Source organism: Corvus hawaiiensis, chromosome 2 (assembly GCF_020740725.1).
Source record: "Corvus hawaiiensis isolate bCorHaw1 chromosome 2, bCorHaw1.pri.cur, whole genome shotgun sequence".
In the NCBI taxonomy this organism is placed as follows: domain Eukaryota; kingdom Metazoa; phylum Chordata; class Aves; order Passeriformes; family Corvidae; genus Corvus; species Corvus hawaiiensis.
In genome coordinates this window covers 55,324,558-55,350,057 of record NC_063214.1, presented here as the reverse complement: position 1 = coordinate 55,350,057, position 25,500 = coordinate 55,324,558, and positions in this window count along the sequence as shown.

The window sequence follows — 25,500 nt, the reverse complement described above, 5'->3', positions numbered from 1 at the left end:
ACCAGTGTACTTTCAGTAGTCTTTATCAACAACCCCATGGAGACTTGGACCCTATGATCCTGTTTTATTGCTTTGACATATTCTTTGTACAAGTACCAGAGACACAAAAATTCGAAGTTATCACTAGAATTAAAACCAAGGCATCACACTTTTCCCCAAAATAAATTCTTAACAAACTACTGTTCGTGTTTTCTATCATGCAATTTGTGACATTATACCTCCTGGCTTCCTATTCATTGAAGTGAACTAAATTATAAGCTGATACAGGATAATAGTTTTTTTGTTTACTTTAATAATGTTCTCACTAATTCTGTATGTTGATATATCTCTGAAATGACACCTTTGTGCTTGCTGAAGGGACAGAGGTCTAAAACCAGGATAAGCAATATACGGTCCAGGTACAAAAAAATATCTGTGCTAGTGAAACACACATTTTGAATCAATTCTATCACTGCCTTATGGAAGAGTTGTATTTTCCACTATTTCTTACCCTTCTGTGGGCTGCAGAGATACAGATGGACATATAGTGACTGCAGCAGAGAAAGCCTGCACATTGCCAGGGGTCTCAAGAAGCATTAAAACTGCTTCCTTTCTCTGAATTTTTTCTTCCACACAGTATCTCGTGGTAGGATTATAAGGCCAGAATTTATCCCTTAAATCTTACCAGTGTTTATGATTTTCTGTAGTGTATCACTATTCTGAATTTGGGAAATAATTATAACACTTAAAACTCCCATCTTCATCTAAGACAGTCACCAACTTGGAGTTCACATGTGTTTGCTTCTATAGGATGCCAACAGTCATGTGTGAATATGCCTCACCTCTTCATTTAACCCTCCTAGCTGTGCTATTCTATATGTTAAAAATATTCCTTCATTCATTTAATCTTATTCTGGAGGACACTGAAGCATTTCCAAGAGGGCACTTAATTTCATTAGCTTTTCTGAAAACAAAAGCACAGCATGAACACCTAAGTAGAGAAATTAAATTACTAGATGCAAGTCAGAGGAGGCAGATGCCCTGATACCAGCTGTTAAGATTGCAGACTATTTCTAAACTCATCACTGTAGTAACTAAAATTATAGCCACAGTCTTGGAGATCAAAACTGGGTGCAAGAAGGAACAAGATGGGATGACTTAGTGCTGTGGTGCTCTGTGTGTGTCAGGATGACAAGGCTATGTCCAAAATTGAAAGAGTTACCAAAGCAGACTCATATGATCCTTTTCTATTAATCAGATAGTTTCACTATAATATTGAACATTGTTCCTCTCTGAGCTACATTTTGTCTCCTTTTAGTTACAGTAGTCTCTGAAAGCTATACAGTGAATAGTAACTAATAGCATTTTTAATCTCAGGTGTCACTCTGTGAGCAGAAAGGGACATGGGATGCAAGAAAGTAATAAACCTAATATTGGCTGTAGCTTTTTTCAGTATTTCCAAGTTTGGAGACAATAAAAAGCCTGGTTGTAGGGTCACTCAGTGTTATTTTACTTAAAAGCTAAGCAGAATGGTAGCTGATAGGTAAAATTGCAGGTTGTATGGCAGTCAATCAGCCATGTATTTAAAGGGAGTTGAATGGATAAATCCCCACCCATTCAAAGCAAATCAAAGAAAAGATACTCAATTCTACTTAAACGGTCGAGGTTCCATATTTCAGTGAAAAATTTCATGCAAAAGCATACTGGATTTTTGGCCTTCTTCAGGGTTTTTGGGCCAGAATTATTGCCACTTTTGATCCTCAAAAATGCCAATAATGGAAGAGTCATCAGCAATGACAACGGGAACAGCAGTGGTTAAGCATGAACTGGTGACAGAATTTCATCTCTTATAATATGAAGTCTAATTAGGATTAATATATTCTTCAAGCTAAATTGCAGTGTTTTGCATACATAAGTACAGGAAAATATAATTTAATAGCTTGGTGGATCAAAGTGCTCTGTGTAAGACCCGGGTATCTGCTACACACAGAAGCAGCAGCACTGGTTGGGATTTGCGGCCCCTCTTCTGAGTCAACACCATGATGGCATGCAGGAGTGGGGATTGGGAGGATGGCAGTGGAATCTAAGGATGTGGAAGTGAACCCTAGATGCCTTATGAATGTTCACTTTTCAAGGAGCAGAAATGTCTGAGCCCAGATGCCTGACACAAATTAATTCTACCTTTGAGAGAAACAGGTGAGCAAAAAAGGCTGTGGTTGAGGGTGGCTTTAGAAAGACTTTGTTCAGAATGTACAATAAAAATAAAAGAGATGCCGTGATAGTCTTAGAACCATAGAGTCACAGAATGGTTTAGATTGGAAGAGACCTTAAAAATCACCCAGTTCCAACCCTCCTGCCATGGCCAGGGACACGTTCCACTAGACCTGTTGCTCAAAGCCCTGTCCAACCTGGCCTGGAACTCTTCCAGGGATGGGGCATCCACAACTTCTCTGAGCAACCCGTGCCAGTGCCTCGCAACTGTCAGTGTAAAGAATTTCTTCCTAATTTTCTAATCTAAACCCAACCTCTTCCAGTTTAAAGCCATTCCACCTTGTCCTATCACTACATGTCCTAGTAAAAAGTCCCTCTCCAACTTTCTTGAAAGCCCCCTTCAGGTACTGGAAGGTGCTATAAGGTGCTATAAGGTTCCAGGTTCTTCCTGGAGCCTTCTCTTCTCCAGGCTGAACAGCCCAACTCTCTCAGCCTGTCTTCACAGAAGAGGTGCTCCAGCACTCTGATAATCCTTGTGGCCTTCATTGAAGCCACTCCTTTGTGGATCCTTGTCTTCATATTATCCCCATTCTATAAGCCATATTCTAGCTGAAATAAAACAATAGTTTTATCTGTTTGCTGCAAGGAGTTTATGTATACCATCTAATTAATATAATATAATGCTTACAAAGTATTTTGAAAACAGAATATGAAAGTACTAAGGGCTGTTAGTGTCGTGGATGTCTTAATTGTTTCATGAAAGACATGTAGCAGACAGTTTTAAAGCAATATCATGAAAGCCTAGGAGCACTTATTATTTCGATGGTATGAAATAAATAATGGATATCCATTCCTGGGAGCTTTTTACTTCTTTGGGTAGTGCTATTTGTTCCTTAATTTATTACTTCTTTATTGCAAGACATATGTGGCTCTTTGTAGACCTGAGTGAGATAGATTAGAGCAGGGGGAAGGGAGAGGGGGAAGAGCTGGAAAAAGAGGCTGAAGAGCAACACCACCACTATGAATATTTGAGTAGTCAAAGATGAAGGTGTCAACTCTTTACATTCATTTTTAGGGTTTTCCCTGTGCAGTTTGGTCCAGGTACTGGGGAAGGAAACACAAAGCATTGATGCAGCAGGATACCCCATCCGTAGAGTTGTTTCAGGAGGAGAGAAAGAGTGGGCGAGGTGCCAGGTGTGGGCAGGTGGAGTTTTCCATAAATCGTTTCTGGATGCATTGGTGGAAAGAGGTGGGGCTGACATGATTTAGGAGTCTGAGGTTCTTATTTAGAGTACAGTCAAACCTGAGTGGAAACCATAATTTTTTCTGCAGAGTTCTTCAGGCATTTATTTTGACAAAGGAACCAAGCCTTCCCCATTAGATCAGCTGTACAGGTATATTTGGCATCCAGCAAAAAATACATGCTGGCCATGAGGAGGGGAGTAGCTTTCACCCCTGGAGCAGAGGGTTATATATATATATATAGAGAGAGAGAGAGCATGAAATTATATTAATTAGATGGTATACATTAAACTCCTTGCAACGAACAGATAAAACTATTGTTTTCTTTCAGCTAGAATATGGCTTATAGAATAGCACTGCCAGAGGGTTGCCATTCTGGGTAAATTGTTCTTGGAGTGGTGTCAAGACACAAGGAAATGCCCACAGGAACCTGAGGGCGTCTCTCAGGCTATCAACACTGTGCTTCACGTTTGGGGGTCAGTCAGAATTGCTGGCAACCTCAGGTTGCAGGCAACTAAAAGTCAAGCTAAAATATATTGAGGAGAAACATGAAAATGTTTCTTCCAATTGTTTGGGAGCTGATGTGGGTGAACTGAAATTTAAATCCTTCTAGAGAGTGATCCTTCTCTTCCAAAGTGAACCTTAGCCTTTCTACCCAGTGGTGTCCTTTTTTTCTGCTGTGAAAACCAAAGTATTTTCATTTGAAGGTATGTGGGGACAGTTAGAGTAACCCAGTTGAATCAGATACTAATGCTTATAATTTTGAAATTTTCCTGCTTTTAAATGTGGTTAATTATTACTTACCTGATAGAAGGAAATTTGTTGTTAAATAATCCTCAGGCACAAGTTTACAATGCTTTAAATTCAAAGAGAAATTATTTCTTCTGTCATTTCCCAGGGCTTGCAACCAGTGTTCCACTAATTAACACACTGAGGTAAACATTAGCTCCCATTCTTGCTGCTGTATAGCACACTGACTGATCCTCACTTCAGCTTTTTCCCTTTCAGCATTCAGCCCTGGGAATCGGGCTGAGATTTTTACGTGGTACCACGCGGTACCACTGGGGTGGGAGACCCTCTGTTTTCCCTGTTTCCAGCTTCATTTGAACAACTGTGGCAAAAGCAATAATTTTGTGCGTGGGCCATTTTTCCCCCCTCTGTTTTGTGGGGATTTTTTTGTTTTCTCTTAGGCTAAAAACCAGTCTGTTAGTAGTAGCATTCTAGGATGGTTTGTGCCATTCTCTGGACGTAGTTAAGAAAAACTTCAAGTCAGATTCAAAAGGAGTCTGAAAAATCTGATAAACACAGATCTGACAAAGGAATTAGCAGAGGAGGGAGGCTTGTCTATGTCCATCCTGTAAGGATGCAGATGCCAGCTACCCAGTATCAACTGTTTCCAGTCTTAATGGTCTCATCACCTTTGAGTGGGCACCACATATTCCACATCTCTTGCAGGTAACATTGTCTACCCCCATCAGCACCTTCCAGAAATAAAACCAAGGCAGCAGCAGATTTTGTGTCAAAGGTATGTGGTAGCTATTAGCCCTGCAAAGGTGTCAGAAATGTGACAAATATTAATCAGGCTGTCAGAAGAACTTAAAGCTGTTTCATCTTTCTTCTGCTGGTTTACAGTGTGGCTTGCATTAGGACCATGAGTGTGTTTCCTCTTCACAAAAAAAAAAAAAAAAAAATCCATGTTAGTATAATAACATCTGATTTATGAATGCTTGCATTTCTGGGTTCCAGTGTACAAACATCACAGGTACATTCATGTTTGCACATGTGTAGTGCTTAAAGCGCATTATATAGAGAATTATTAATATCATATGCATATGTTAATATACCCTTCCAGCCTGTACTAACATATTGTACTGATTTTAAATTTTTTTCATCCAGAAATTAATTATTTTCAGTCAGAAAAAGAGGTTGCATACTGAGACTTTTTTGCATGGCTACATTTGTATTTACATGCACACACAAAGCAAGTGAAGATTTGTGAAGTGCTGAAGTATTCTTAATATTGAATTACGTGAAACAGATTCATTTTTACCTTTATTCATTTGTAAAAGTCTCTATTCTTTAATATTTTCTGCTGACTATCAGGGTTTTTTAGTTGATTTTTAAGCTAAAGATAGAACCTCTGCTCATGTTTTCATATGGAAAAGTGACATTACGTTTACTGAAATCCAGAAAAATTTTGTAATGTATCTTGTACATCTTCTTAATGGTGACAGAGGAAATTGTGCCAAAAACTTCAACTAGTGTAAGATTTTCTCCAGACCTTCAGCAAATTTTGTACTCTGAATTCTCTGTAGCCCCAGTGCAGAGCAGCAGACAAGAGTTCCACTTGCTTGCTTGTACATGCTCTGAAAAATCTTCCAATCTGAAGCTCTCTTCTAAGCAGAACCTTTCTATAATGTTCTCTTGAATATAAAAAATTCAGATTATTTTATCTTCGGACACTTTTTGTTCCTTCTTCTAATCCTTATCAACAGCATGGCTTGGATTCTTTAGTTTTACAGATCATTGTAACTGATGATAAAAAGATTAGACTCAACATGGGTAAGTGCAAGATCTCAGTATGTATTTGTTACAAAGGTGTAGCTTACATGAAACCTGTCAACAGCATATTAGTTATTTGCCACTCTGGGGTCTAAAGTGTCAGCAATTTTGTGCTCCAACAGGACAGATACTGGATCAGTGGCTGCCTCTGTCCTAAAGCTTTAGCTCAGGTTTGAATGAGAAAACTAAACAGTCACCTTCACCTCCATGGCTTCTTGCCCTGTGGATTCTCCAATGTTTGATAATGTGACTGGGTTCACTGAGCAGGCTTTCCCTCCATCCATTAACTGATTCAAATCTGTTCCCTCCCCAACACTGACAATTTTCATTAAATTAGTGGGATTTAGTAACTTCGAGATTTTTTTCACTGAAATTGGCCAACACTGAAAAGATATAAAGAGGCAGGAAATTATACACAGATGAGACAGACGAGATTGTGTCAGCTCTACATCCATAGGAAATCAGGCATGTAATCTGTAAAAGTTGCCTTCTTGTAATATAAGAAACATTGCTGCTATAACTCCCAATATAAGTATTGAAGAACCATTTTTTGGCTAGAACAGGACTATATCCCCGTCAAATAATGGGGCAGACTTCTAGTAGGATTATAACTACATACAGGTAAGAATTGTCTGATGCAAAGAACTTCCAGTTCAGCAATAAAAAAGGTTTCATAACTCAGAAAACTGATGTCTCTGTCATTTAATGGTTTTCAGTAGCAGCAAAATAGTCCCTGTATTACCAACAGGAGAGATAATTTACACATTGTTATGAATTAATTCACTTCATAAACTGTCAGTTTTGTTTATTTTTTTTCATCAGATATTTCTTCGCAGTCTCACAAATCTCACACACCTTTTTGTCATCTTTATTTGTTCCTAACACCTCAGATTTTAGCAAACTTTCAAAGGCCCTTGTACTAACTCTATCTCCCAAGGCTTCACAGGAAGCTGCATCTTGTGTCTGCTGGACCTCTACATGCAAAGAACTGAGATCACAAAATTAAACTATTAATTTCTTTGAGTACTGTAATGCTTAGCATAAAAGACAGGAATCAATGAAGTATAGCTGTGGTTTTGTACCATAGTTTATGTAGAATCTTACCTGGGATTAAGTTGCAAAAATACAAGTAAATACATATTAGAAGTGGAATTTCATTATTTAAGGACTAAATACAACTTCTCGTTGTTTTTATTCACTAGAGAGAAAAAAATCTGCCATTCTCCTGCTCCTTCTGTTGGTGTTACCACAATAAACTGCGCATATCATAATTTGAATTTACTGTTCTTTTTAAATTTACTCTAGCACCTAAGGACTTCAAACTGAAACCCTCAGCTGTATATCTGGATAACACAATCTTGCCCTAACTCCACGGTGCATAAATGCAGACTTTCACTAGTCCACGTGGTGCTGCAGCTTCAGTGTTTTGGTGTGCAGAGTACTATGGTGTGTGAAGAACATTGCAGTTAATTTTTGTGCAAATATTACAGACATATTTCTAAATCAACATCACATATAACATAATTTTGAGGGGTTTTTTTCTCCTTTGTGCATTTCTTATTTCACCATCATTGTAATCAAATAATACTACAAGTTTTAAGGCTAGGAGGTTCATGTATTATGTCAAAAGCTTACTTATTTATATACCATGTCAACTTCATTCTCACCGTGGGGTTCTCTTTGGATAATGGGTGCACTTCAGAGACTGGAAAAGGCATAATTATGGTTCATCTCACACTGTCTCTTATATAGAGTGAAAATGAAATCTGGAGTAAGGATATTATAACAAAGAAGACCCATATCTTCTAGAGTATTAGCTATTAAGCAGTATTATTCTTCCCTTTAGTAAAACACTAAAACCTGCAGGGTTGAAGAATAAATTCTAGATAATTAGAGTCCCCTGTTAATTATGTGGGGTTTTTTGTTAATCCCAGAGTTTTCTTTTTCTCTCTAACACCAAGCAGATTTTTGTATTGCAATTCCCTTTATCATCTAGAGCTAATTTAGTCAATTTTATAGATACATATCCCAGTATCTACTTCTGCTTAGTGAAACCTGCATCCACCTTTCCATTACCAAGAATCCTGTTCCCAAATACCTAATTGCAGGAAGTGCTGTATGAAGAGGATGTCCTGATCAGGTATTTGCTGATGGTTCCATTTGGCATCAAAGAGCCCATGGCTTCAGTCACAGAATCACAGAATGGTGTGGGTTGGAAGGGGCTGTAAAGATCATCTAGCTCCAACTCTCCTGCCATGGCCAGGGACACCTTCCACCAGACCAGGTTGCTCAAAGCCCCATCCAACCTGGCCAGGAACATTTCCAGGGACGTGGCATCCACAACTTCTCTGAGAAATCTGTTCCAGTCTCACATTACAGAAATACTTCTCCATTTCTTTAAATGTTACTATTACTTTTGAATCCCTCATTTCTAAAAAAAAAAGAGTGAGATTTGCTTAAAATAGAAAATGGGGTTCAGCCTTTCTATTACAGAAATTATCTTTGCAATGCAGAGCACGAGTGAAGAGCTGATCTCCTATTTCAAATTATTTTTCACAAAACATAAACACATGCCTTTTTTTTTGTATTAAAACCTCCACATATGTCTCTTCAGCATGTGATTTCCTCCCCCCAGGTGATGGAGCATTTTTGTTTCTTCACCCTCTTATCACTTTGATGGAAGTGTTATTTGTCACAGTCACTGGCTCTGATTCTCAGAAGGCTTCAGGGACTTGTGCGTTTCCAGTCCTTCACATTCATAATCAGAAATCTTTTCAACAAAAACCTGATGGTGCAGATCAGAGTTCCTACTTGCTGTGATGACTGACAATAGAAAAAGATAAGAAACATGTTCTATTTCATGGGTTAACTGTTTTCAGTTTTCCTGTAAAATGTGTTCTCTGGTTCAATTTCACTTCGACAGATCAATTCCCCTGGACACATTTTACCAATACATGAAAAATGTGAGGCAACATATTTTTGTATGGAAAAGTGAGTCTACTTCAACCAACACTTACAACACTGGCTTAGATTCCTGGGAAAAAGCAATCCTGTCTGCAGAAGGCAAGGTTTCCTCTGTCCAGACTTTTCCCATGTTAGCAAGGAAAGTATCCCTTGTAGCATATTTTAGCTTATTATCACCCAAGTTAGCTCTGTCAGTCCCAGTGGTTAACCATGAGGTGCAGATGAATCCTATAAGGCTGATAAAATTTGTACTAAAAACTAGTGGTTTTGATTATAAGTGTTTTGAAATTCTGTGCATTTGCCTAAATTAAATACTGCTCAATTTATTCAAATAATTATAAGTCTGCTTTCTCATATGAGGGATTTTCTTTAACCAGAACTAATCTTGGTTGCAAGTGATTTGAGGTCCTCTTAAGCCAACTGGCAAAGCAGACTGTATTCTGTTGTTTGATGAAGTGCAAAAAAGAGCACTACCTACCTGCTTGTAGGATTAATTAGTACATACATTCCATTATTTTCACAGGTTTTTTACCATCCAAATTTGAATAAAAGCCTTCTATTTGCAAGAATCTCTCTTGTCCTGTCCTGCTTTGATTAGCCTGAGAGAGTATTCACACTGCATGCTCAGTTTTAACTACGCATGGACATAAGTAAGGTGCTCCTTGTTTCCTTGTCCTGCTTTTGTGGCTTTTGCATTCATCCTACTTCATATAACCTGAAAAAATTCCTCTTCTTTTCTTCTTTCATTTTCCCAATGTCTGTGCAAAGATTTGTATTGACCTGAGATACTTACTGCTCATTGCTTTTATCCATTGTTTGCCTATTCTCTTCATTTAAACTTCCATGCTACTTCCATGTCCCTGTTCTTTATTTGTGTTCTTTGCATACCAAGCATCACAAACGACATGCCTGAGCCAGCCACCACCTTCTCTTCTGTTTCTGATTTCACTGGGCTTAGTGAAGTGTTTGGGAAGACCAAATGGGTTTCAAGGGCTTATTTTTGCTAACTGGGCCCAGTTCTGACTGCTGGTGACCTGAGGCCACATTGGATAATGAAGAGCCAGCACATACCCTTCCTCTGTCTTCCTGTAGCTTGGCTCTTGGTGTGTTGGGTGGCATTTTACAGATACATTAGCACAGAACTGTGTTAAGTCTGTGTCAATTAGTTTTTAAAGCATTTTGTTCTAGCTAATATTTTTTCCTTAGCCATTCAATGCCCATGGCTGCAAGATTATGTTAGGTATGTGATACAGGTCGGCTTGCAGCATGAGTCCTCTTGCTACTTTTTAGGATTAAGCTGCAATCCCTGTTATGCAGTTTTGTAGATAGGAGCGAGTGACAGCTCTCAAAGGTGATAATCATATTAGCTGGTTTACCAACTCCTGTAGCTCAAAAATGAGTGGGTTTATCTCTTGAATAACTAATCAATTATTATTCATTAATATTCAACGTCAACATTAAATCTCCATACATTACCGAAAGGTAATTGCGCTTGCAGCACTCATGTCCTCACTTTTTCCAAAAGAATTGTTCCTATTTATATGCCATTTGTTTATGGCACTTGAAACATTTAATTTCACTGCTGCAGATCTCTCCCACGCCTGCCTTGACTTGATGTTTTTAAGTCAGTTGCTGACAAGCTTTCAAAGACCATCGTACTGACTGTACCTTGCATAGGTGCAGTTCTGCTGTGCTTCATCAGCCACAGCAGAATGTGTCTCGTACCTGATCACATGCAAACCCAGAAATTGCAGTAGTCAGCTGCTAGCTGCTTTCCCCACCACAGCCTAGTATGCATACAAATGATTCTGAGAGGAGGTTCATGGTTAGGTAACTTACCCTGTGTACTGTACAGTCTGTACATGTTTTGTATGAGATGGCTGAAAAATGAAATTTGGCCCATGCTTTGAATCATTTAGGTTGGAAAAGACCTGTAAGATCATCCAGGCCAATATTAAGACCTACCCCTACAGTCAGATGGATTCCACCTAGTAATATTTAAACAAATCTTGCTCTTGGCATCCTTTCTATGGCCTAGGAATGGATGAAAATCTTTGTTATTTGACACACTTTAAAGAAATTTGAACAAACATTTCTCTAGTATGGTCCAAGGATACCTGATTCTCAGTATGGTGGGATGATAGCCCTTCTGCTTGACATTTTTATAATTCTACGAAAATCTGAAGTCCTGCAATAGACATCAAAACCTGCATTTAAATGAATCTGTCATTACTTGCTCCCCAAAAGCAATGTTTCTGTGTATTATTGCCATTTTTAACAAGAGGAGACAAACATATAAGCTGAACTAATTGCCTTGTCTTTCCCTGTTATCCATTAAGATACAGGATCCATTTCCTCTCCATTTAGATTCCAGTGATTTTAGTACTGTAAGTTAATAGCAACTTAATTTCTGAAATGGGATTTTGATAGTTCTAATAGAAGAGATTGGAACATGAATAATTTTACCTTCAGAATAAAAACAAAAGGAGCTTCTTTCTGTTCATTAGATAATAGAATAACAAACCCTCTGTTGTGCTGATGTGTTAAAGCCAGAGCATGTTTAGACTAAGATGCTGAAAAACCTTAATTGGTGACAACTGGTAATATAGTTAGAAGAGTTCAGTTGTTTCTCCTGACATTCACTGAAAGGTGAGCAGAGGGGACATTATGGCCCATAACAACGATGTGGTGTAAATGTAAACCAAACATTAGCTAACAGAATAGGTTATCCTGACGTGTGTTACAGGAGTCACATGAGGTGTTAACTGCTACGCTAATTAAATAACTCATGGATTGATATGTGATACGTTGCAGCCAGGAAGATTGTGCTATATATTATTTGGTTTCTGATTCAGCGATAAAAGTTATTGTGCTAACCAAGAAGCAGCTCCTTCCTTAAGATTTAAGTATAAAATCACAACTACTTTATGCCTGCTTTAAATTTTTATCCATTGGGGCATAGTCTTTTTATTTGAGTTGTACCGGAAAAAGAAGTTGTCACCAAAAATTGTTTTTCCGGGTGTTTTTCCACCTACCACCTAATAATCAGGAACAATCTTCTATTTTTTTTTCCCCAGACAAGGTTTCTAACCAAGAAAGTGTGCTCAAATACCAAGATATAATACAAACTTTTGTGTAGGCTATTAGGGTATTTTTTTGAAATTAGTTTAAAACCAGGCCATGACAGACCAGTTACCCTTACAAAGGCAGGCATTTTTCTCAAAGGATGAGCATGGTCCTCAATTTACCTGTAGCATTTTTGTGTCAATCAATGTAAATGAAATTAAAGCACCTCGTGTAAAGCAGCGTAGAAGCTTATCTTTCTTCAGAGTATGGTTATTGGAAGATGAAGAGATCAACTGGTGAATGATAATTCAGAACAAACTCACTGGATGTCAAGCTTTATGTAGACGCATAGCTCACTGGCAGGTAGTAGCCAAATTATGCTGAACCACGAAAACTATGTGTTCAAGGCCAGGTTGGAAGGGGCTTTGAGCAACCTAGTCTAGTGCATGTCATCCCTGCCCATGGCAGGGGGGTTGGAACAAGTTGATCCTTAAGGTCCCTTCCAACCTAAACTGTTCTATGTGTCTATGATAAAAAATAGGTTAAGTGATTTTAAGTAATTTCCTGAACTGTGGCTCAGGTGATGCTGTTCAGAACAATTCTTGCATGCCAACACAAAGTCCACAGGACCATGGTGAAGACAAGTAAATTGTCATTCTCCTTTCTATTACTAGGGTATACATATGCATCCATATTTGGTGTTGACACATGAAATTAAAGTATAGGCAGCAAGGCTGTTTAGGATCAACCCTACGCTGTGTATAGAATGTACATAAAAGATACTCAGGGAAAATGTAATTGGAAGAGCTCACCACATAAATAGGTAATTTCATGGCCAGTGCACTGGGTTAAATTTGTTTCTTTTAATTATTCATATCTACTGTTAAATGTCTTTTATCAAAGCAGATAGATCATAGATGCTCAGGTATTTCTAGAATGTTAGGAGCCAACAGCTGTAACTGAAGAACAAAGAAGAAATTAGCCCTGAGTAGTAATATGTCTAAGAGCAAAGGGATTCAGCTCTGGCCCTCCTGGCCCAAGGCAGCTGGTTGGTAGCAGTAAAAGTGTGTGAAGAAAGGGCCTAGATGCCTGACACTGCGTGGGTTAGGAATACACTGCATAACAGAAATGGGAGAAAGGCTCTTTTAACAGAGAAGAATTCTGCTCCCTTTGCTTGCTAATCAGGTGAGAGAGTGATAAAATCATAACTGTTAGGACAGGATGTGCTTAGCCTGAACGATGTGATCCGATAAGCAATCTGGGAGCTGGGGTGGTGCATTACATACTTCTGAGTTCACCAGGACCCCAATAATTTTTTACTGCAGAAATGCCAAAATGTAAATAAATCTATGTTTAATCAGAAAAATGAGGTTCCCCAAATGCACTGTGGAATATATGACAGCAGAGAAATATATATTCAAGTTACATCATCTATGTTGTTAAAGAGTAAGTGCCTGGAGTGATTCTTTGGCATTTTCCCGAAGATGATACCTTTAAAATGTGACAGATATATTGCCCTGCCAGGTCAAGAAAGTTGCAGGTTGGGTAGGGATGACGAGCTGCTGCCTAAGGTTTGCCTTACGAAAGTATTGTTTCAAAGGTCGATGATCAAGAGTGCTACTTTTACCTCCTGGGCTTTTGTGCTAAGTTCAGAGTTAATGGCCAAAACTTGAAGCCTTGCAAAACAAAAGTGATAACTGGCTTCCAGAATCTCAGTCAAGTCTGAGGGAGACAGGCAAAGTGCTCTGTGCTTTAGTTAATATCATAACATGGTTTTTTTACTACCTGATTAATCTGGTTTTTTTCACTACCTGTTTAATCTGGTTTTTTTCTTGGATAAAATACCTGTAAAAGTCCCTGAGTATGAATAGAGATCATGGTTATTTTTGTAGGAATCACACAGTTCTTAATGTCTAGCACAAGACAAAGGATGCTGTGCGGGAAGAGTGTGGTACAATAAATGCATTTAATCAGCTGCCAATTATCTAATTAGCAAATGTAAAAGTGGGTGGAGAGATTTAGAGAGTAGAGGGGTGGTTGCCATTCATCTACCAGCATTTATTTGTGGAAGAAAGTCAAGATGCTCCTGTTTCTTTCCACAATAAATGTCCTTTTTCACTCTCAGTTTAATTATTCATTTCAGAGAAGAACAGGGCAGAGGAGTCTGCCAGAAAGGAGCTGGTGCAGCACTGTGAGTGAGGATCTCTCTTACCTTTAGTCATCCAAAGACCATGGAGCTGCCTCAGTGGTACCACTGGAGAAAGGCACTTCAGGTCCTCCCACCCTCAGCTAAACAGACAAACCAGGTTTTTGAGGTACTTGAGTGTCTCCTCTAACTTGAGAAAAACCCAGACAGTTTTCTTTGACTGGAAACAACCTTTTAGAAAGTTCACTTAAATGAGAAAGAAGCCTGCTGATACCCTTTGACAACTCAAGGTGGCTGAGAGAAATCCCATTTTATATAAGTTGATAACTTTCTTTCTTTTCTTTAGGCTTGTGTAACTATTTGCTACTTTCCTTATCTATATATATCTGACATATGCTGAAAACTAGAATTTGCTCCTACGTGTACATATCTAGAAAGCCATTAAGCATTACTCAGTCAATATCGAGCCTGCTGACAGCTGAATTAGCACAGCCAAAAAGCTTTAGAGCTTCCTTCCTAGTGTGGATGAACTCCAATGTCTTTACCATAACTGGGAAGAGAAACAGGAAAAAAAATGAAAACCTTAAATATACACCTATCTAGGTTGTTTCTTACATGGAAAGGTCTCAGTGAAACAGACAAGGTAAAAATTTTGACACATTTTAGAAAGACTGTGGAAACCATCCTAATAGCCTGGAGAAGTCAGTAGATATTGACTTAGGTTATTATAACATTAGATTATTATAATGTTAAATCAATATTTAATATCCATGCATCGATGTTTTTTAAGTAACATGCACAAGGGATTTATCTTCTTCTCTGAGTATTCATTTCATGCTCTAGCAGAACTTATAGGCTCGAACAGGACAGGACTCATACAGCTACTTAAAAATGTGTAGAAGGACTGTAATTTTCCAATACATTTTCTCAGATATTTTTCTGTGTGTACTTTATCCTGAAAGCATTTTGCCTCTTGTTAGCAGAAAGTCCCTGGAAACACATTTATAAAAAAAATTCTCTGGTTCAGTTGTCAAATCCCTTGAAATCGCTTCCTTTGTTTTCCTGTCCTGCTCTCCTGGTTTCCAGAAACAGCAGAGTACGGTTCTATGGGATAAAGAAAGTCATGATTTGTAGAGACTTTCAGAAAAAGTGTTAGTGACCCCAAACAATTTGAGTCAACAATTTATGTACTTAAGCGCTTAGGTGTTGCCTTGTTTGTTGGCTGGTTTATTTGTTTTCCCTAAATAAATGAAATTCCAGAATGACTAGGTAAGAGTTTCAAAGTTCCCACATCAAAGCTTTTAGTGTCCCTTTTTTACACCATGTTTTCATATCGGCAGGGAGACATGGTAACATGTTTATGTTTCTGCATTCCATATTTCAATATTTGCTTCTAGGACTGTTTGGAGACACGAGTTTTTTCCTATGATTTTGCAGCAGAGCAGGTATTTACAGCTCCTTACATGTTTAAAATGGGCAGTGTAGTTATAAAACCAGATAGGAAACTTCCTACAAAATGAAGAAAAATAAGGAAAGTATGAACCACTCCCTGAGGAAAAGAATAATAGGAGCTGAAGAAGCCAGGGTAGGTAAATAATTGGGGTGCTCAGTACTGCCAGTGTTTTGCTGTGGGAAGGTACTGATTCTTTATGAACAGACCCAGGAATGAGTCTTTGACTGTGCAGTGCACAGTGGTGAGACTGCTGCCCTCCTTTTACGTGAGAAGTGAATAATTTGTGTGCCTGCCTTCCCTGAGAATGTTTATCTTCTTGAAAGTGTCTCTTCTTCTGAGGCTGGGCTAGAGTCAGGAGATGTTTGTGCTTGAAAATCCTGGAGTGTGTTTTTTCACTAAGTTTTCTCTTAACAAGTGATTTTTATCACTTTTCCCTTTTGGTTCCTCCTCAGTTGAACACTGAACTGGTTTGCCATTTGCCAGCTGTGCTGACCTACAGGTGCTGTTTTCCAGCTCTAAGAGAAACAAAACTGCTTGGTTTCTGCAGCACACGGTGTTGGAGGCTATGCAATTTCTATTTGTGTTTCCTGGCACGATTTGTCCTAGGAACCTTTTTATGGTGGCTGGGGCTCCTCATTCTCCTTCCCAGTCCAAGCATGCCCCTAGCCTCATGCAGCTCTTCATCCACATGCACTACCCACAGTGGAGCTATGAACACAGAGAAGCGAAAAGATATTTCATAGACACGAATTATACTTGCAGATGATTCTTTCCTGAATGTTATCCTCTGCCCTCTGTTAAAATCAACAATCTCTTTATTATTATTTCAAAACAGTGACTACCCCAGGAGGGAGTGTGCTAAAACTTTCACAGTCCTAATTCTGATTAAAAGCAAAATCCCATTTCTTTGCAAGCAAAACAGGAAAGAAATATAGAAAAAGGAATGAGAATACTATAATCTCTTCTTCTGGTTCCTCAAGTCAAGTTTTTGTTACCATCTGAGCTCTTGACTTTTTCTGGTTTTCAGAAGCAAAAATGCAAAGTTTTAGTCACTTCTTATATCCCTGAAAAGAACTGTCATGTTCCATGGCAGTGACTGGAGCTGCCAAGAGGGGTCTGGCTACCCCAGCCAGGAAGAACCACATTGCAGCTGCTGGGACATGACAGTTTTTTTCTTGCTGAAATTCACCCTCATCAGAAGGCTGTCACATCCCTAGCTTTTAAGCTTTATGCAGACCATATTTCATTGGACAGGGTTTCCTAATATAACCTTGACGGCTGGCTGACCATCTCCTGTTCTTTCAGAAAATCTTATGCAACACAGATACCATGCCTTGAAGGAGAAAACTCTTTTTCTTTGGTCATTAAATATAAAAACACTGCTCGGATGTGATGATGATAAAAGCTTTTAGAAAAAAACAACAGAATCTCCCTGGTGACATTTTGGGATGATTCTTCTCTTATTTCTACTGCTCTAATCCCTATCCAAATCATTCTATCTGGTTTCTTCCAAGCTATTTCATCAGAAATAAACATAAAAAAATTATGACAAATGCTGCAGTCAGTTGTTATGGGGAATAGCAATTTTGTGAATTTTAAGAAAAATTGAGTGTTTTACATGCTAAAGAAGAGTGACATTCAACTCTTTGTCCTTTGAACAAATATGAAGACACCACAAAGAAGCTATTAATACCACCTTAGGTAAAAATACATACATTAATTTTACATAAAGAAAAGAAGTTCTTAAGTGTAAGCCCAATATAAGAAAACACACGTCATGCTGAGGTCAAATGAGATAGTGGATACAAGGAAGAAAGCAGCAGTTGTGAAAACACGTATTTCCCTTTTGTGTTGTGTGTGGGAGGTGAAATTGTACCGCCTTTCTATGGCAACTGCATCTGCTACTGACCATCTCCTTCACTCCATAGGGTTAGTCTCTGAATCTTACTAGCACCTTTCCTTCTCTTTTATATACAAAAGGGAAGACTTATGCAGGAATGTTTACATTTCTCTTTGGAGAATCTTCACTCTCTGGGGTGTTGGGGTTGTGCTCCCACCACATCGAGATCCTTGGGCACCCTTGCAGTAGCAATCACCCCATGCTGCTTTCTCCCAGACTGATGCTAGCAGTTTTGGATACCATTTTTCCTATTTGAAATGCTGTCTGTGTGTGTGGACAGAGCGGTAGGATCAGCACAGACAATCTGGGCTGGATGAGGGCTGAAATGGAGCTAGACACTGATGCTTTCCCCCTGCGGGGCTACACTTGACCCTGAACCTTGCAGGGGCCAGAGCCACTGCCATCAAGACTCACAGAAAAGAAGATGAGTGTGTGAAGCTGTAGGAGCACACCTGGGAAAAAGTGTGTCCTGGAGATATCCAACTGGAAGAAATTAGATGGAGACAGAAGACAGAGACAGGAAAAAAACATCTGTGCATTTTAATCAATGTGGGAAACAGTTTGAATGTGCAGCAACACCTTAATACCACTTTGGCCCCACAGCTGCTCTCTTTTTCCAGTACTTCACTCTTAGCCTGAGTTTCACTTATTTCCTTCCCCATTGTTTTGCATTTCCCATAAGCCTGCATGAGTTAAAGCCTGCATATCAGGTTGGAGACAGGCGGAAAGAAATCACTCCTTCTTTCAGACAGGTCTTTTCCACAGTGGGAGCAATTCTCCCATTCTTTCACCAGTTTTCTGCTTGGGACACACCTCTCTGCCATGTGCAGACCCCCAGCTCCCCATTTGGTGCCTTGCTGCAATGGCTCCCTGGGAGCCATTCTGTGGCTGGTCCATCCATCCGCAGTGTAGAGATCCTGGCCTTGAAGCCACCTCGAGTACTTGGCACCCTGCAGGATTACTCATTCTCAATTCTCATTTCTTTTGGGAAGTTCAGCCTCTTATTTTTCCTTTCACTAATTAACGTCAGAAATATTTTATTGTCATGCTCTCTTTATCCCAGTGTTCCTCTAATTAGCTCTCTGAGTTATTCAGTGTGCATTTGAGGCTGTTCAGTGTTAATGAGCCTGTCAGTCACAGTCTTCAAAGACTCATAGCTTCAGAAAAACCAGAGATGGAAAGGACTTACTAAAGATGGTTAGTCCCTGTTTCTGAAAGCAAGAGTTGTCCAAGCTTAGTTTAACCACTTGTAAAATTGGCAATGTTTCTTCTGGGCTTTGAGGGTGGCATATGTGTTTTATTCAGCTCAGCAGTTTGACCAAGGCAAACTTTGCATACTGAAATGGAAAGGTACTGCCATGTGTCAAAGGCACATGGAAAGATGATGCCTGATTTGGAATCATGCTGCTCTACATTCTGGTTTTATCTTCACAGCACACCTATGCTGAAAGTGCATTTTATGTAAGTAAAATCCTTTCAGAGCTTGCAAAAGTAGGGACAGTATAGAAGCCAATGAATCCTCTGAAATGCACATGGGATTTTTGGAAACCAGACACACTGGAGCCAGGATGGTACACTTGGCCTTTTACCAGGACCTGAGCTATCTTTTCAATTTAGATCTATTTCATACCTATCTCCTGAGCTGGATTCATCCCGTGTAGCTGCTGCTGCAGACTTTCATTGAGCCACAACTCCTCAGATCTCCCTTTGGCTGGCCCAACAAACCTTTCCCATTTTATTTATCTCAACATTTCAGAGGCTTTAGCCACTTGAATGACAGCTGGATGTCAGTTTCTGTGCACTGATGTTTCTGCTGCAGAAGGGGCCTCTTTCTGTGGCTGGTCCATCCATCCGCAGTGCAGAGATCCAGCCTTTCAGCAGGGAACTGATCTTGCTGTCTGCTAAATATGTGGCTTCACTGGCTGAGATGATTTGACAAGGTTGAAATTCAATAATCAGGGCTAAAATTTGGCACTAGCACATCATGACAAGGGCCTATTTCCATGGGGACTCTTGTGTAGCAGTTGATTCAGCTGCATAGATATTTCTGACAAATTGCAAACATCCATTTGCTTTTCCCATCTCCTGTCTCAGCATCAGCACCATATTCATGACAAATGAGAAAAGCAGGGGCAAGGTCTTTGGAGAGATTTATGCAAGTGTGGTTTTTATTTGGAAGCTGCTCAGAGTCACTGCTGCGATTGGGACAGGAGTTGCAAAGCTCTGGGGAGTTCAGTAACACCTCGGCTGCAACCCCCTGTGCCAGGCAGAGGAGCTGTTGGGGAGCGGGGTCCTTGGCTAGAGATGGAGGGCTGGTTGCTTGTACATGGTCCATTGCCTCAATGACATTGGTGTCTGCTAATGTTTCCAAGGAGCTGTACCAAAAACCCTGCAAGACTTTTCAACTTATCACTGAAGTTATTAAACACAGCTCATGCTCAAGTGGTTGCAATGCCATCAGGGAACCCTGCATGTGAAATGTTTTTTTTCTCGTCCAGCCCCCCCAAACCCACCTGTACTGTTTCCATGGGGCTGTTTGGCTGCGAGGTCTTTTGGACTGCAGTTCTTGCAGAGAATTGAAGGACACAGAGCTGAAAGACGGACAGGACAGTGGACAGGAGCCTTCCAGCCTGTAAGGGTCCTGACAGTTCTCAGCTTCCCAACAGCAGTGCAAGCCCATGACTTCCCACCAGCCCACACCAGGCAGAGATCAGCTTCTTTTCCTTTTGTCAGTCACCTCTCTTCGGTCTCATACCAACACACCAGCCTCCTCTCTGCGGACTAAACTACCCCAATTCATTTGATCTTTCCTCATAAGCCATATCTTCCCCCTTTCTCCAATAATTTTTTTTTTTTTTGGTCTTTTCAGCACCAAAAATTGCTCACAGAAATTGAGAACTGATCATCCCATATCTGAGAGAAGCAGACAACTTCTTTCCTTGTTGGTAGGCTGTTTTCCTGTTGAGGGCTGGTGTTTGTCTGCTTTAGTTTTCAAAACCATGCAATTCCTGCCTCATATTCAGGGGTAACTGTAACTCAACCTGTCTTCTACCAAACTGTCTTGGGACATTTATTCTCAAGTAATCTCAGTAAACCTATGAGAACTGACACATCTGGGTTTCTTCTAAGTGCTTCCAGAAAGCTTTTTTGTTGCCGGATCTTTCTGAGACCCAAAGGCTGGGGTTTGCCTGGGTCTTCCCTGACATCTCACACAGGCTCAGCAGTGTTCTGCCTTTCCCAGCCTCCCAGGAGCTCTTCTATTTCATGGCTTCCCAGAGCTCTGCCCTTGCTGCATCTGCGATACACCCTGAGGTGCATCTTGTCCCTTTGTCATGGGTATGAAATGATTAGTCAATTGATTGCAGGTAACCTTTTTACTAAGGGAAGCAAAAAAAAAATCATTTAGCAGTTGCAAGCAAAAGGCATTAAACACAGTCTTTTAATAGCTTTCCTCCTCTACTGATACGGGATTACACATTTTCTATTTGTCTCCTTATTATGGGTGTTCCTACGGAAGCTAACAAGAAATCATGCTATGACCAGAGACAGAGGTATCTCATATCATGTCTTTTTCTTCCTGATTTCCCTGTTTTAGAGTTGCACTCAGCAATCTTTTCTGTCTTGTCTATGTGTCCCTTGATCTTGGGTCAATGAAGAACTCAATAATCAGACACACCTCTTTCTAAATTTCCCATACCTTCTACTCTCTGGGAAAGTTGGCAATTTTGTTTTTAAGAGCATTTCCTTAAAGAAACAGCTGCCTACTCCATTTTCAGTTTAATTGCCTCCCATGAGATATTACTACCAAGTGCCTGAGTCTATCAAAATCTGCTTCCTCAAAGGCCATCTCATCTTGCTGCTCTCCCTCATGAAGTGAAGCAGTTCCATTCTGCCATGGTCCCTTGCACCCTGTCCTTTTCTTGACTGATAGCAAAGATGAAGAGAATCTCTCCTCTCACAACTAGCTTTTGCATTAAAACTAAGTCCTGCATGTTCTACTTCTTTCAGGGAGACAATCTGTGCTTTACTCAGTCTCTTTGGGATTGGTTACATTCTATTTTTTCTTAGCTCACAGCTCATGGCTTTTTGTCCTTGCATACTGGTTTTAGCTGGGATAGAGTTATTTTTATTTGTAGCTACTATGTTTTGAACTTGTGATGAGAACAGGGTTGATGCCATAGAGATGCATTAGTTATTGCTGAGCAATGCTTACACAGTGTAAAGGTCTCTTGTGCTTCTCCCACTGCCCTGCCAGTGAGTGGGCTGGGGATGCACAAGAGGTTGAGAGGAGAATCAGCTGGAACAGCTGACCCCAACTGACCAAAGGGATATTCCAAGCCATATGGTGTCATGCTCAGCAGTAAAACAGAGCACAGGGGACGAACTAGCAGGGAGGTTGTTCAGAGCTGCTATTACTCCATTTCTTGGGATCTAGCTGAGCAGCAGTTTGTTGGTGGTGAGCAAGTGGGCTTTTTTTGCATCATTTTACTTTCTTAGTTTAGTTTTGTTTTCTACACCTTTTTTTTTTGTTGGGTTGTTGGGGTTTCTTTTCAGGGGGGATGTTTTAGTTTTTTTGTGGTTTGGTTAGTTGGTTGGTTTGATGATTTGTTATGTTTTTAACTACTAAACCACCTTTATGTCTAATTGAGATTTTTCACTCCTACCCTTCTAATTCACTCCCCCACCCTAGGGGAGTTGGGGCTGAGTGAGTGGCTGTGTGATGTTTACCTGCCTGCCAGGGTTATACCATGACACCTTGGAACCAAATTCTCATTCATCTCATGCCTTGCTGCTGAACTTTTCCTTTGCTCACGTGGCTAAGGCACTCATGATTAGATGTAATTAGTCCTGAAAAATTTATTCTCAAGCAATGAATTGAATTTGAAGCAGCAGAATGACTGTGATGGAAGTACTCATTTAATGGATCAAGAGCAAGGTCACAGAGAATCCTAGCTTGTCTGCACAGATAGATACAGACAGGGCCTCTTCTTTGCAGGTTGTGTGGCAGGGTTATTGAATCCCTCAAGCTGGCTCATAACTTGGAGATGTGTGTGGGAAGGGTGTGCACAAGTCCTTCTGTACCTTTCAGTATCTTTATGCCCTTGTAGAGGAGTGTGCTTCTCTGGTTGACCCTCAGGTGCAGGGTGCAACTCTCAAGGAAGAAGAGAACAAGGTCCTGTTTTCAGGTCTGCTGAAAGTGTCCAGGTACAACTGCAGGCCTTGCAATCTATCCTGGCAGATACAAGGGACAAGCGGTTTCAGAGACATGGAAGAAGAACATGGAGCTTAGGTGATGCCTTTGGCATAGCAGCAACCAGACTGACCTTCTTGTAGCAGAGATTTCAGAAACAGATGCTTTGTCTTCTTGGTTAGCACAAGGTAGTGAGAAGCCACTTTGCAGAGGATGCTTCTTAGATGAGGTTTCATTACTCTGAGCATAAAAATCTATTGAGAACCTTCCTCTGCCAGCAGAGGTCATGCCACTGTATTCTAGCATGTTGAAATCTTTGCTGTTCATTTTTTGATCCTCTGGCATCAGAGCAAGTGTAGTGCAGGTATCCATCTCCAAACAAGTGTTATGGCTTGACTTAATGGATTCCATTTAGAGAGATGAGCTTCTGTGATGGGCCAGTGTACACATTGGAAAGGCTTCTAGAGGAAGGAGAATGCAAGAGGAGTTTTGTCGCGCTGGGTGTGGGGGGGTTGGAAAGAGTGGAGCGTCCGTCCTGATCGCGTCCCGCCGGAGCTGCTCTGAGGAGTGCTGCACAAACGCACTCGGACACACCCTGGCACACCGCAGCTGGTGGGTACTCGCAGCCACTCACACACACAGAGCCGGACAGCTCCGGGGACAAAGAGGCAGGAGGGGTCCTTTGTATGGAGTTCCCAGAGGTTTATTGAGGTCCCTCCTGGCAGGGATCCAGGGACAAAGAACCCAGAACACTGAGGGCTCCAGGGTTTTATCCAGATCGGCACCAGGGGAGGGGCAGAACATCAGAGCCTATCCTTTGGGGGCCAGGGGGTGGAGGGGGCGTGGGGTGACAGAACAATGACCAGTGGGGAAGGAGAGGGGTGGAACAAGGGGACTGGGAACCAGTGGGGTATCAAGGAAAGGAGAACTATCTAGAACATGGACCTAAAAAAGGTAAAAGGGGGTTGTCTCAGACCTCTGAGCCTGCCCACCAGCGGACCTCCACTGTTTTGGGGCCTTGTGGCTCCTTAGTCACTCCTGCAGTGGATTCAACCACTGCAACAGAGTTTCAGTAGATCTCACCTCTTTTCACCTCTTTCCTGAAGGGCTTAACTTGTGCAGCCTGACATGCATACAATAACAGTGGATATAAATTAAAAGCTGATTACATGTTTGTAAATGCGTAGAGTGATTTTCTTCATTAAATCAAAATAAATTAATAAACAGAAATATATTTGTCATTTAAGTATTAACTAAAGCTCATCTAGCCAGTAGAATCTTTCTGCAACAGTAATTTGTTGTGAGATATTTCCAATCTTGACTTAAATTGGCAGTGAGTTTCTGCTTGCTTCTGTGGAGATTCATCCAAGAGTGCAAGCTGCTGGTGGCCAAGATCTATTTTTCTTAGCTGTAGCATTCCCTCACATAAGAGGATACAATATTAGACACAACACCCGTAAAATCAATGCACAGTTTTAATAAAAATGGTCTTAACAAAAGATCCTTACAATCAATTTTGTACTTTGCTTGCAGAATGCTTTAACTTCAGCAACTAATCCTAGCCTACACCACTCTCCACTGTAGTAGAATACGACCCAATAGCTTTGCCACGGCTGCTAATAAAGATGTAAAAAAGAAAAAAATCAAGTTCAGATGCTTATCTGATATATATTAAAACCTTCAAAGCACCATTGCAATTGTAAAATGCTAAACAATCACAAGAACACAGTTAAATTTACAGTAGAAGGGAGTGTGAAGTTTAAATTTTTATCATGAGAGGAATTAATAAGTTAACTTTGAATTAACTGTTGCTTCTCCAGTGGCTGTAGTCTCCTAGGAATAACCTGCTTAGCACTACAGACTTGATTTTGTTGAAGGAATACATACACTCTCACATTACTTGCATGCCAGTCACAAACTCTAAGGGTTTTTTTAGCCTTCCTAAATATTAAGAAAACACAGCAAGTTTTGCCTCCATAACTGAAGAGGTTCTACTACCTAACTTACCAAAAGAAATGTAATAAAGATTAGTTCAGTGGGCCTCTGTTTAGCATTGTGAAAATTAAACTTTCTGAGTCCTTTTAGCTAGTAAAAAATGAATAAACTGAAAAATAAAATTACATTTCCTCCTTCTCTAGGCTGTACCTCCTACATTTATGATGCATATATTTAGATGTAATCACATAATTCTAGGACTCTAATCAAGAATAATTAGAAATAATTATATCAATTGTCAACAAGTTGTTTGAATAACTGAATTCACATATAGGAGGAGTGAGGCCTTCTGCAGAACCAGATTGTAAATCAGATTTTTTCCTTTGCTTTACCTGATGAGTTTTGTTTTTTGGTTTTTCTTTTCACTTCTGGTTTTAGGGATTTTTACTAGATCCCAAATTGTGATAACAAAAGATTCAGCAGTATAAAAATGTGTGGGGAAAAAAGAAGCATAAGAGTAGGATAAAAAAAATCTGTTTCTTAATATTTCTCTGAACAAGTTTATCAAATCCCTTTTTTGCTAAAATTAGCTGAAGAAAATTACAAGAAATTTCAGTAGCAAAATTCCTGGTTTCACGATGCGAAATCCTGCACACCAGAAATTAAAGCAGTGGTATCAATGCTCCAGGAGCAGAATTTTGTAAAATGAATCACCATATTAAGAGCTTCCAAGTTTGGTTCTCAAAAAGACTGAACACTTGCAAACTTGGTCTGAAGGACCCAGAAATTCTGGAACAGAGTAGATTCTGGGCTGAGACCTGCTGTGTGCCCATCCTTCTCTTCAGCTTGCA